General features: G+C 38.0%; 1 protein-coding gene across 20 annotated transcripts in view; it reads left to right on the top strand.

Moving 5' to 3' along the window:
* ZBTB20 (zinc finger and BTB domain containing 20) overlaps positions 1-12,809 on the top strand; it is a 396,848-nt gene that overhangs the window by 267,398 nt on the left and 116,641 nt on the right. The window contains exon 1 of one of the 20 annotated variants that reach the window (XM_025051365.1): positions 12,399-12,668. The exons of the other annotated variants lie outside the window; for them this stretch is intronic. The gene's annotated coding sequence lies outside the window, so the exon portion shown is untranslated. Of the gene's footprint in view, positions 1-12,398; positions 12,669-12,809 lie in introns of those variants that run through there. 20 annotated transcript variants of the gene reach the window in all.

The following is a 12,809-nucleotide window of genomic DNA, read 5'->3' as shown; positions in this document are numbered from 1 at the left end:
GGAATGAGAGGCGGTTCTTCAAAGATGAATAGAGGGATCAAGACTCCAGCTCTTAAATATGCCTCTTTCTCCTGGCAGTGCTAGCTTCACTGTTTCTAATTTGACTGTTTTGACCACCTAGCTCCACGTCTTTAGAGCATTCTTCACCTTTGGGTTTCATAGCATCTGTTTTCATGATCATCTGAATGATCTTTCTTGTTCCTTCATCCATTCTCCCTTCATCGGCCCATAGAATGTAAGTTTGCCTTCCTTTCTTCCATCACTGCATTCTTGAAATCTAGGCAGTTTCATAGACCCATACAGCTGCAACCATACATTCCTATCCCCTCCCCGAAGATCTGAGTATCTAGACATGGCCTGTAGCTCTGATACTAGAGACATGGGTGTCCAGCTGCCAACTGGACATTTCCACTTGCATGTGCCCACCATATCTCAAACAACTCTAGCTATCCTTTGAGTATTCTAGAGGTTAATCAAATATTTGCTGTGCTTTCCTATCTCTACGCTTTTACTCAGTGCTGCTTGCCTAAAACCTCTCTCTCTCTAAATTCTATGGGAACTTTTCCCATATTCCAAAGTCCATCTCAAACACTGCCTTCTTCAAGGAACTTTTTCTCATTGTCCATCATCAGATGATGTTCCTCAAGCCACTGAACTGACAGAGTTTTGTTAGCAACCCTTTATGGCATTCACTTTATTTTGCATTATGTTTTAGTTATGTAGAGTTTGTTTTCTCCCATGTTCTAAATATTAGGTTTATGGCTTCTTACTTACCTCTATAGCTATTTTCTAGAGTTTAGGTCCTAGCAGAGTCCTTTGTTCATAGCAGGTGTTCATTAAATATATATTGGATTAATATGAGTTTATGTATAGATGGTTGTACATATGTCATGATTTGAAAGACCAGAAAGTCCTCCTCCCCAGTGTCTTCCCTACTTTCCAGGCCATAAGATCTGGCTTTGGCGACTTACTCCCCAACAAATGTGGATTTTTTACTAAATTGTGTCTTTTATTTCCCTAGCAAGTAAACTCTTGACTGGTTAATAGTTGAATTCCCCCACCTTCTGAGATCCCCAAATTATCACCTAAGAAGGAATAAAGTCTTAAAAGAATAGGCCAGAGGTCAAGAATATTCTCAAGAGGATAACAAATAGGAAAAGATCCATGAGAGAGGTAGGATAATGGAAAGTAGGTTGGGCTGTGCCACTTACAACTGTCATGCATTACTTTTCTCATCCATAAAATTGGAAGATAATAATAATTTCTACCTTATAGAGATGTTACAAAAACTAAGTAAATAGTACTAAATACTAATTTAAAGATAATGAAGTACCTCGAATGATATCTGGCACACTGTAAATGCTACTACGTGTCAGCTACTACGTATTTATAGATATAGCATACACATAGTATATATAATCATATATATATTAAGTTTATATCTGTATACTTAATAATGTATGTACACATATATTTAATAATTACCGTAATTGTTATAATTGTTATTTCACTCTGTACACCTGATAGCAGGTCCCAAAGAAACTCCTGAATAGCCAAAGAGCTTAAGTGGCTGATGATGGAGCATGTAAAAGAAGGAACAAACCAATAGTTGCCAGAAGAAAGGAGGTGGGGGAATTGTTGAAAAAGATGAAGAGGACCGAAGGATACAAACTTCCAGTTACAGGATGTAGTGTACGGCATAGAGAAAATAGTTAATAATATCATAATAACTTTGTACCACGACAGATGGTTACTAGACTTACTGGAGTGATCACATCGTAAGGTACATACATGTGGAATCATTATGTTGTACACCTGACACTAATATAATATTGCATGTCAATTATACTTTAATTAAAAAAAAAAAAAGAAGAAGGAAAAAAAAGAAAAGAGAGCAGACTTTGTCAGATGGCAGACACTCAGTTCTGCCACCTCTTAGCTATGAATTTCTGGAAAGTTACTCAACCTCTCTGAGCCTGGGTACCTTCATCTACAAAACCAGAAGGCCTTATCTTTTACATTTGCTTTGAGGATTAAGTAAACTTTTGTTCTCCTTAATCATTTTGAGATTGGATCTCATTCTTTTAGTGATTTCTATCCTTTTTCTGAACTTCACATTTGTTTTCTTGATAAATTAGATTCCAGACTTTTTGTTTTGAATCAAACTTAGAAGAAACAGGTGGCACTGGTTCAGAAAAACGGGGGCAGTACCAGCTAATAATTTCAAATCATTAATAATTTAATGCAGTATTGAAATGTTAAAATATGTACCAATTAATATGCACCAAGTCCAAGAGAGAACAAATGCTTACCAAACTGTGGCTAAATCCTTAATCTAGAACAAACTTAACAGACCCAGGTTCGGTTTGGTTTTTTTGTTTGTTTTTTAATGAGATATGTTCTATATATGGAAATAATTAACTGTACTAATCTACGAATTTTACAGTTGGTCATTTTTTTAGAAGTACAGGAATTGAGATTTTTCTAAAAAATCCTTTCCACATAGTCCAATTTGAAAGGAGTGTGTGCGGGGGTTGGTGAGAGAAAGAAAAACAAGGGGAAAAAATGATCTTGAAAATATCTACAAAGTCCTGGATATTTGAATCTGTAAGATAAAGAACCTTGTAATGTACCTTCTCACATTTAGTCCTGTTCTTGTAGTGCTGTGATGTGGCACTTAATGCTCTAGGGGTCCTGGAGCAAGTGTTACAAATGCAACCAAAAGTCTCATGAAAATGAGCCTCTTAACAGTGTGTGAGCTGGTCTGCAATGGCCTCAGGAAATCCCCCCAGCTATTCACGTCCTTTTCATCCACTACATTCTCTGACTGTAGGGGAAACTCACTTCACCTCCTTGACCAGAATTGAGCAGACATTGATTTGGATACCCAGTGCTTTATTTATTCATTTATTAGTCTTCATCATTTGTATTCCACCAGAGCAAAAGACTATATCTTCTTTGCACATTAATTTAAGTTTAAGGATGTGCAATTGTGTGTTTGTGGGAGAGTGCATATTTATGTTTATGTAATTTTATGGGTAGCTTGCTTTAATGCTTTAAATTAAAATATTTTTTATCAAAGCTGCAATACATAAACTATCACCATCACCATCATTGTGCAAAGTGACTCTATTTGACACATTTGCTGAATTCCTTAAAATTTGTATGTGAAGTGAGCTTTTTAAAAAAGAATCATGTTTTTCTATTCACTTCTATAATTAGTCAGGTTAAATGTCACATGGGAAAAATAAGTGGCCCAATTCATAATTTAAAAAAAAAAAAATTAAGAACCACAACCTCACCTCAGTGATAATGATGCATTTATCTATGGGCACTTTATGTGCCTTAATTGCCCCCAAGAAAAGCCAATAAGAAATAGGTCCAATTAAACGTCAGGTATTTGGGAAGCAAATGCTGTGTGTAAATCCCTGTACTAGAGGCAATGAGAAAGTCAGAGAAATATGAGTCAGGGTTTATCCTCAGGGAGCATATGGTCTAGTTAGGAATACATGACAGAAAATCTTTGTATGTAACAAAGATTTAATAACGGTTCAAGATAATCAGACAGGTTCTTTGCACAATTATGTTAATGATTTATATTAAAATATACCACACAGTTAATTGACCTTCCATTGAAGACTCATTAATTAGATACCATATATACCTACAGCTATCTAAATAGCAACAATGCATGAGATCTTCATCTGAACTCAACTCACAGATTTGTTTAAACACAGTGTGGGCAATTCAAGTAATAATAGTTTGCATTGTGGCAGGATACATGTTCCTATCCTTTTAAATGGTGAACATCCAGTAGCTTCACTACAAATTTTTTTTTTTAGTAATACTTGTTGAACTAATAGACATTTCCAAGAAGAGGTTTGATATTAAGCAACCAAGGAATGGCCTTTGAAGATATTGTCACTCCTCAGCTTTGGCTGCCATGCTTTCTTCAATTTTATAATACTGCATTTGTTTTTACTTAGAGAATGTCTTTAAAGCAGAGCCAGCCAAAACAGAACCGCAATAAATTCTGCAGCAGTGTCTGTTTAATGTATAACTGATCATAATCAACCCAGAGATTATATAGGGACTTGGTGTTTTTTTACCACCTTAGGTATAACCTGACTAAGAGATTCATGTACGCTCAGGGAAAACGACAGAGGTGTGTACAACTTAAATGTCTAAAAGTATGCAGGCTACCATACCCAATATTTCTATACATACCTTTACTCCTCTGCTGAAGTGTAAATAATAATATGAATAATGCCAAGCAAATGAGATCTTTAGCATTTTGGATCCATCATCCCTTATGATCTTCAACTTGCGAGCTCAACTAGTGAGATCGGTAAGACCGATATTATCCACATTTTACAAAGAAAAATCTATGAAATTTAAAAGGACAGGTGACTTCCTTAACAACACAGAGCTTTTAAAAGGTGCAGCTGCTTCTCCGGATGTACACATTGTGACTGGCTCAGAGGAAACAGCAACCCAAACAGAATCTTTGCCATAGCACAACTGTCCTGCAAGGCACGGAGGAGTTGTCAAAAATGTGAGCTGTAGGCTCTCATCTTCAGAGGATGAAAGAGCCCTCAGGCCCAAAAGCATACCTGCTATGATTTCACGCAAGAAGGAAAAAAGGATGGTTGGCTATCTTTTATAAGGTGTCTTTTCCCCGCTTATTTAGTGCCATTAGTAAATATTATGAATGTTTATTACTGAGATTGGATAAAATTCTGATGATTTTCCATGGAAATCATGGTTATAGTTAATCTGGTTGTGTCAGAGTTTTTTTCAGCTCCCTAAGAGCTTGGACTTCAGTATCTTAAAAAGTCTCAATCCTGATCAGCACAATCCTTCCCACCTACCAGAATTTATGGGGTTTTTTTTTTTTCCTTTGAAAAATCTGTGAATATAATCAGTTGTCTTTGAGCTGGCTTCTTACTTATGTAAGATATAGTATGTAAAAAGTCTCAATCCTGATCAGCACAATCCTTCCCACCTACCAGAATTTATGGGGTTTTTTTTTTTTCCTTTGAAAAATCTGTGAATATAATCAGTTGTCTTTGAGCTGGCTTCTTACTTATGTAAGAATATAGTATGGAAATGATAGGGCTCATGGGCCACTTTTCTAAAACTGATTGTCAGTGGGAATTGATAAAGAAGTGTGGTTCTGAATCTCACAAGCCACAGGCTTTCATTGGCAATATAGAATTCAAAGCTGTCACTAAATTTTTGCTACCTGATGAATAGAAAATGTAGGAAGATAAATAGAAAGGTAGAATTTCAAATCAAGAAATTCAGCACTTAGTTCCAAAAACCTGGTTTCAGAAACATTAGTCAGTGGATCCTCCATTCAATATCACATCCTTTAAAAGTCTACAGACTTCCAGCCTTCATTTTGGCTTGGAAAATTAGACCTGACATCTTGAGCCTCTTGAAATTTTTTACTATGATCACATCGGAGTCTCAGTTAATGTGAAATATCGAGGTGATATCCCCAACACCTTGGTCTCGGGACACTTGCAATCCAAATTAACATTTCTTCCATAATAACAATCCTGCATTAAAAAATGCTTTCATATACATGATCTTATTAAGTCCTACATTAGCCCTTTGCATAGATAGGGGATTATTGTTTTTGTTGTTGTTCTTACCATCATCATTCCCATTTTGCAGATGAGGAGATAAAACAGACTAAAAACATTATATAAGGTCACATAGCTAGAGACAAAGCCACAATTATACCCAGGTGAGCAGGGGATCTTACTCATGGTTCAGCATGTTCTTCAGGTAGACTTGCTGGGCCTCATAGATATGCTCTATGACAGTGGATCTTAGCCAGGCTCTAGAATTATATAAAGGGCTTTTTAAAATATAGGCACTCAGATATCTATCTCGAAGTGTCTGATTTAATGTGGGTCTGAAGTAAGGCCCAAGAATTTATTTTTCTAACAAGTTTCTGGGCAATACTGATGCTGCCAAAAAACATTTTTCTAGGAACCCCGTCCTACAGATTGTATATAGTAACTTAACAGCAATGATACATTAAGGCAAGAAAGTCTTATTAGAAAGAAGTTTATTTTTCATGATGCTTCCTCGTGCTGCTTTTTTTCTTCATTTCTGACCTCCATTGGGGAAAGAACAGAACAAATGTGAGGTGGGGGCTAGCAAGAGAGCACCTCACTATTTAGAATGAGTTTAGATCTTCTAACATACAAGAATTGGACAGCAAGACCCTTCAGTTTGCTTCTAACTAGAAACTACTGTTGTAGATTAACTTGGAGATATAATCGCCAATCCACTAATGAAGAGAGGCTGTAAGACTGGGCATGGGCAAATATGATTATGTGGATCTAGAGACAACTGATCCATTAACCAACAGTCTTCAGATAGATTTCTCCATGTCAACCTAGAAGGTAGTTCTTAATATGACAGGAGGGAGAGGCCCATTCTTGACCTATCCTAGTAAATATTTTTCTGAAAACTGGTAAGAAGTTCTTGTATCATAAGCTCAGTTTGAACCAACAAGGTAATATATCTGCTTTAAAAAAAAAAAAAAAATTAAGAAATATTTCAGTTGTGTTGTGAAATGATGTTCAGATTTTGGTAGCTGATGGTAGGGTGGGTTTCTCTGGAGGCTCTAGGGAATAATCCATTTCTTTGCTTATTTTCTAGCTTCTGAAGGCCATCTGCATTCCTTCGTTCATGACCCCTTCTGCGAATAACTCCAACCTCTTGTTTCTGTCATCACATCTCCTACTAACTAGCTCTGATCCTCCTGCCTCTCTAAGAACCCTTGTGATTACATTTAGAGCCTACCTAGATAATCCAGGATAATCTGCCTATCTCAATATCCTTAATTTAATCACATTCACAAGATCCCTTTGCCATATAAGGTAATATTCATAGGTTCTGGGGGTTAGGACATGGATATCTTTTGCAGGGTCATCATTCAGCCTACCACAGTCCCTTGACAGTGTATTTATCAGACTACATTAGGAATATAGTACCTCTTTCTCAACAAAAGAATTTAAGAGTTTCTTTAAAAAAATATGTTCAGGGGGCGGAGTGGGGCTTGGGTAAGACTATGAAAGGCAAGAGTGTGACTGAGGAAGGCATGGGACCAGGAAATAGAAGAACTAGTTTCCGGTACTAGTTTTGTTTCTACCAAGTTGTGTGACCTTAAGCTTGTTCGATAAAATGTCTCTGCCACTCAGCTCTTCTCTGTAAACTGAAAGAACCAGAGAATCTCTGAAATACCTCCGAGGTCTAAGTTTCTATGCTTCTATAAAACCTATCAGCCTGTTTCTAGATGACATTAAAATTTAAAACCTAGTGCTTGCTTAGCACCTCTAATATTCAGTATAAATCTTGTCCAATTTTCCTTTGAATTCAAATTCGCTTAAATTTTGAATTTGAAATGTGTTATCCAAGGACTTCTTGCTGTAAAAATATTGGTAAGGCTATGAAAATCACCACTTTTTGCTAGCTAATTCTTACATATACTACCCAATAATAGTACTTTAATCTAAGTATCAAATCGCTAGTCTTAGGATAATAATATACCCCTATTACATATTGGAAACTTGAGGCACAGAGAAAATAAATTGCAATTGCACATGAAGAGCTAAGAGAGTTAGCAGTCGTTGTCTCCAAGACATACCTCTTCTGAGATATGATCTACCGCCATGGGCAGGTGTAATACCAGACAATACATTGAGTATGCCAAATAGAGTGTAAAGACCTTGTCCCGAAGATCTGTCTGAAGGCATGAGTGAAAACTGAGTTACTGCTGTCATTATTACAGGGGTCAAAGAGGTGGGAAAGGCCTGGGGTTTTATTCTTTTCTCTTTTTAATTTCTAATGGAACGTCACCACTGATTCTCAGAAGAAAATAGGGCTAGTTTGCTACAGATCTCTCTACAGCAGTAGGTAAAGTCATCCCACAAATACCAATTTTAGATTACCATTTACAGAGGGCCATGAAGAATAATTTGGAGGAAGTTTATTGGAAGGAAAGCTTTGAGAGTTGAACCAGAAAAGGTGCTTGAAAATAAATCAAATTATGGCATACATTGAATTATGGCATTTATTATTATGTGCAGAGTACTCGTGGAATATAGAACTAAAAGCTGAGGAAGCAAAGGTCTAAAAACTGTCATACATAGTAAATAAATTAACCCTTTATTCTCTTACTTTCTCTGTATCCTATATTTGGTGACTGGTTCATACAAATGTACACTGAAAAGGACTAATAAACCATGCTCTGCCATGGGTACATTTAACTATTGTGCTCACGATTAAAATGTATGCCTCCGGGAGATTTTCTTTGGTGTCATGTAGACACAGTCAGTATTCAAAGGCCAAGGATTATTTGAGAGAAAGAGAAGAGTTCTGTCTGTTTATCACTGTTAAACTTTCCTCAACTTATTAAATTGGGATCCCTTGTCCTTTTCTTCTGTAATTTGAAGACTATTCTAATAATAAGCTTGGCAAAGAAAAAACATGCCACGTGAGTCAGGGTCTAATAACTGGATTAATGACTGTTCTCAAACCCATGAGTTCAGTATACTGTACCATTCAGGATCCAGTCTCACTTTCTACTTTAAAATATCAGTTTTCATTGCTATTTTTTATGCTTGTAACTACATAGTATAAGGAAATGAGCTTATCATGAGCAGGTCATCAGCTCTTGGAATATCTGCCCATGAGAAAAAAAAAAAAATGATTGGAATCCTGTCACCAAGGAAATGGTTTAAAAATCTGTTTATTTCAGTGCCAAACAAAAATCTTAGCTTCAACTAGTTATCTTTATTTTGCAATGACTTTAATGCTTTTGCCCATTTATTCATTTATTACATGGCTACTAAACACTAATCATTTAGAAAAAAAGAACACCCTATAGATTATGGAAACATTAAATATAACTATATGTTTCTGTATGTTCACATGCTTTTTTAAAGAGCACATTTGTGATAGGAAGTGAAGAATGGCATGGTCGGGGAAAAATTAAAGAGACACGATGTAATTATCTGAACTGGAATTAAGCCAATTAATAACCCGTGTGCTAACACTACCCTCAAAGTGCCGAAAATGCCGTCTGATATTTAAATGCCCTGGGTGGTCATAGCCAGTGATCTTCACCTCATCCATTTTCAGCACCACACAGAAACATGGCTCACCTCAGCTTCTGAGGAAAGGCTGCCACCTGAAGTGAGCCACAAAAGAGATAACAGATCGTATAATCTCAGCACAAGGTTCTCTCAAGTGATTGTGCACCGCCTTTCACTTAATGAAGTAAAAACACTGGCATTTTATGCATTTGCTCATTTATTCAAAACATATTTACCAAATACCTACTGTGTGCCAGCCTAGCATCATGGCTAAGGATGCAGGCTTTAAAGGCAGTTGCCTGGATTTCATCTCCAGCTCCTCACTTACCAGTCGCGTGCTTTTGAACAAGTTACCTAATCCTTCTATGTATGCCTCGATTTCTTTTTCTGTGAAATGAGGATTGGTAGTACCTAATTCATAGAGTTGCTGTGACACTAAAGTACAATAAAAAATGTAAAATACTTAGCAGAATGCTTAACACAAATCAAGGTCTCAATAACATATTGGTTAGTGTTATTATTATGAGCCAGGAAATATACGAAAGTCTGAAAACAAAGAGATCAAACAACCTTTAGATGATCCTTGAAGCTTAGATTCCAGGACTGTGGGGTTCTAAACTTTATAATGTCTACTGCCAACCCTTTCTAACAGGAGTCTATATATTAGATCCTTGCTTTGCTATGTACATTCGTCTCTTAAACTTGCCTGCCTTGAATATAACACATTGGCATATTCATAGTATGTGGTTTTGCTTATTTACACCTTCATTCTATGCCTTCCTCAATAATAATTACCAAATAATGACCAGTCATGGACTTTATATGTGTTAGCTCATGTCATCCTGAAAACAATCTTATAGAATCAATTTTATCATCTTTTACGGTCAGGGAAACTGAGTTTCTGAGAGAGGCTGTGACCTAGGCAATGTTATAAAGGTCTGTTTGACAGCGTGCATTTACCAAGCACTTCACCGCTCTGCTCTGGGCTCTTGATTATCAGGTGCTTTGAAACCTGCAGGAGGACCTACCAATGTCAAAATCACTGACCCCTCCTTCCTCTAAATTGATTGACTGTGGACTCTGTGTTTTAGACCCGTCACAGCAGACCTGTTAAAGAGGTTGGTGTGCAAATAAACTAAATTACTCTGGCTATGACTTCTCTCAGATTACTTGCCTTTGAGTGGGCTCCCAGGTGTCTGATATTTTTCAGTTTTCTTCTTTCACCCTAAGTAGCAATGTCCTTGCTGAAGCATGACAGAGAGATAGTTTTTGCTTTTATGTACACCATGATTCTTGTTTTAGGACAAGAGACTTAATCTCTTCAGTAATATCTGATGGCACTGTTTTCTTCATAAGCACCTCTTTCACCCTTAAATAATGTTTACCTTCAATTATCCATTATCAGTAGGGAAATCCTTACTGAATATGGTCATATGTGTCTCAAAAAAGATACTATCAATACATGGGCAGATAATACAGTGTCCCCTTTCTCTCTTAGTAGCTCATTTCAATTGAAATATATAGGAAAAGTTGCCCATACCTAATCTTTCAGGTAGAAAATCTCATCTGTGATTTCAAAAGACATTGTAAGCCGAAAGACAAAATCTTTCACTCACACTGTGCCTATATTTTAAAAATGAGTCGTATGAGAGAACCACATCTTTTTACCTGGTGATGTATCACACACAACATTCATAGAGAGAATTGCAAACTCTAGGAGAGGTCTTTGTAGAATGGTGCACTGGCCTTCTCTGGCGTAGAATGTGGCAGCAGCTAGACTTTGCTGAGATGGGGCCTCCACAATGTTCTATTTTTCTGCTTTTCTCCAAGAATGAAATTAGGACTTACATCCCCACCCCTAGAATTCAAAATGGACAAAAAAATATTGCTACTTTGACTTTTCTTGAAATTGGAAGTCTGTACACTAGCTGTATAGTTGGAAGAGTCTTGACATTCTGGAGACAAGGGTGATTTTCGTACCTGTTGGGCCAGAAAAGATCTTTAAAGAAAGCTGGAGGTTGGCTGGTATGATTGAAAAAACACTGGCCTGGGGCTGCTGAAGCCCTGGGTTCCAGTGTCTGTCGTCGGCATTGCTCTTGCCTTTTTGATTTATTAGCCGGAGTCTCTGGGCCTCAGTTTCCTCACTTGCTAAATTAGGGCGTTGGAGAGATTGATATCTGTGGCTTTTCCCGGCTCTGGTATCCTCTGGGTCTGTGAATCGCCTTCAGTGTCTGCCATAGTCTGCCTTGCCAGCTCTGTTTGTCACAAAGATTAATCCATTTTAACTGTACCTTGGAGTGCTCCTGGGAGAGGAGGAGGATAGATGGATTGTTTTGCACCTATTATTGCATCAGAACTTTTGCCTTTTTAGACGAGATCGTGCCGTGCCTAGAATCTGTCTGCCTCTCTGCCCACTGACTTGGTCTGTGCTGATCTCTTGCCACGGTGCCTCTTCTTCCAGCATCCATCTCCCTCCAAGATCTAGACTCAGCATCCGACTGTACCTGTCTTGTTCTCTGCAGCATCTGTCTGCTACACTCCTAGACCATCGTTAATAAACTTTCACACATTACACGCAGACCCTAATATGTTGGCTCCTGCACATAAATATCTACCGTTCATAAAACTAGGGGGAGGGGGGAGAACTCCATTTTTTAAAAAGACCTCTATCTAGTGCCATTTGTATTTGCACTTTTTGTTTAGTTGTAAGTTTTAATAGTTCCCCCTTTGAGGATTTGTCAGTACGAGCAGTATTGCTTATCAGAACACACCAACAGTCTTTTTGTAATATTCGCTTTTCCCCTTTGGTTCAGCCGAGCCTGCTGACAGATCATTCAAATTCAATTGTTTTATGTCTAAGCCGAACAGCTAATTAAAGTAGGGATGATTAACCTGACTGGCAGTGTCGCTCTCCCTCTCCCTTTCTCTCTCTCCCTCCCTCCTGTTCCAATCGGTCTTTTTCTCACACTCTCTCTCTCTCTCCTTCCGTGTCTCTCTCTCTCTCTCTCTCTCTTTTTGTGTTAACGAATGAAAGAATTTGTTCATAGAAACCTCTACAATCTCCTCTCTCTCCTCTCTCTCTCTCTCCCTCCCTCTCTCTCTCCCCCCCCACCGTCTCTCTCTCCCTCCCTCGATTGGTGTCTCTCTCTCTCTCTCTGTCTCTTGCTCTACTGCTTTTTTTTTTTTCCCTCTCTCTCTCCTAAACGTGGTCTGCTTGCTGATGGCAGAATGGCACTCGGAGATTTGTGCATTGTGTCTGGTTTCCTACGGGCAGGCTGACCCAGTGCCTCCAGGGACTTATCAATAGACCACTCAGAAGAGACACAGACAGGAGAGAGGAGGAGGGGTGGGGGGAGAGAGAGAGAATCAATATCAAGAATAGAAGGAGCTCCGAAGCCATTTTTTTTTTAAAGAAGTATCGGGACTTGGGAGAGGGTGACAAAGAAGGTTTTTCAAAGAGGCAGTGGAGGAGGTTCTAATAAATTTGGAAGGAAACAGTTCCCTGTCTTGGGAAAAGGAGAACTCCTGACTGATTAGCATTCACACCAGGTATGAGATGTTCGCTACCCCTTATCACTGTGTCGCAACGGAGATGAAAAAGCCTTTTTTTTTTTTTTTTTTTTAGGAGACTGAGGGAGCATGTATTTCACTGTGTTTGTTGTTGGGGGGTAAGGAGGGTGGCGTGAGATC

The sequence above is a fragment of the Pteropus alecto genome, unplaced genomic scaffold (genome assembly GCF_000325575.1).
Source record: "Pteropus alecto unplaced genomic scaffold, ASM32557v1 scaffold270, whole genome shotgun sequence".
Classification (NCBI taxonomy): domain Eukaryota; kingdom Metazoa; phylum Chordata; class Mammalia; order Chiroptera; family Pteropodidae; genus Pteropus; species Pteropus alecto.
This window is presented reverse-complemented; position numbering and strand designations above follow the sequence as displayed.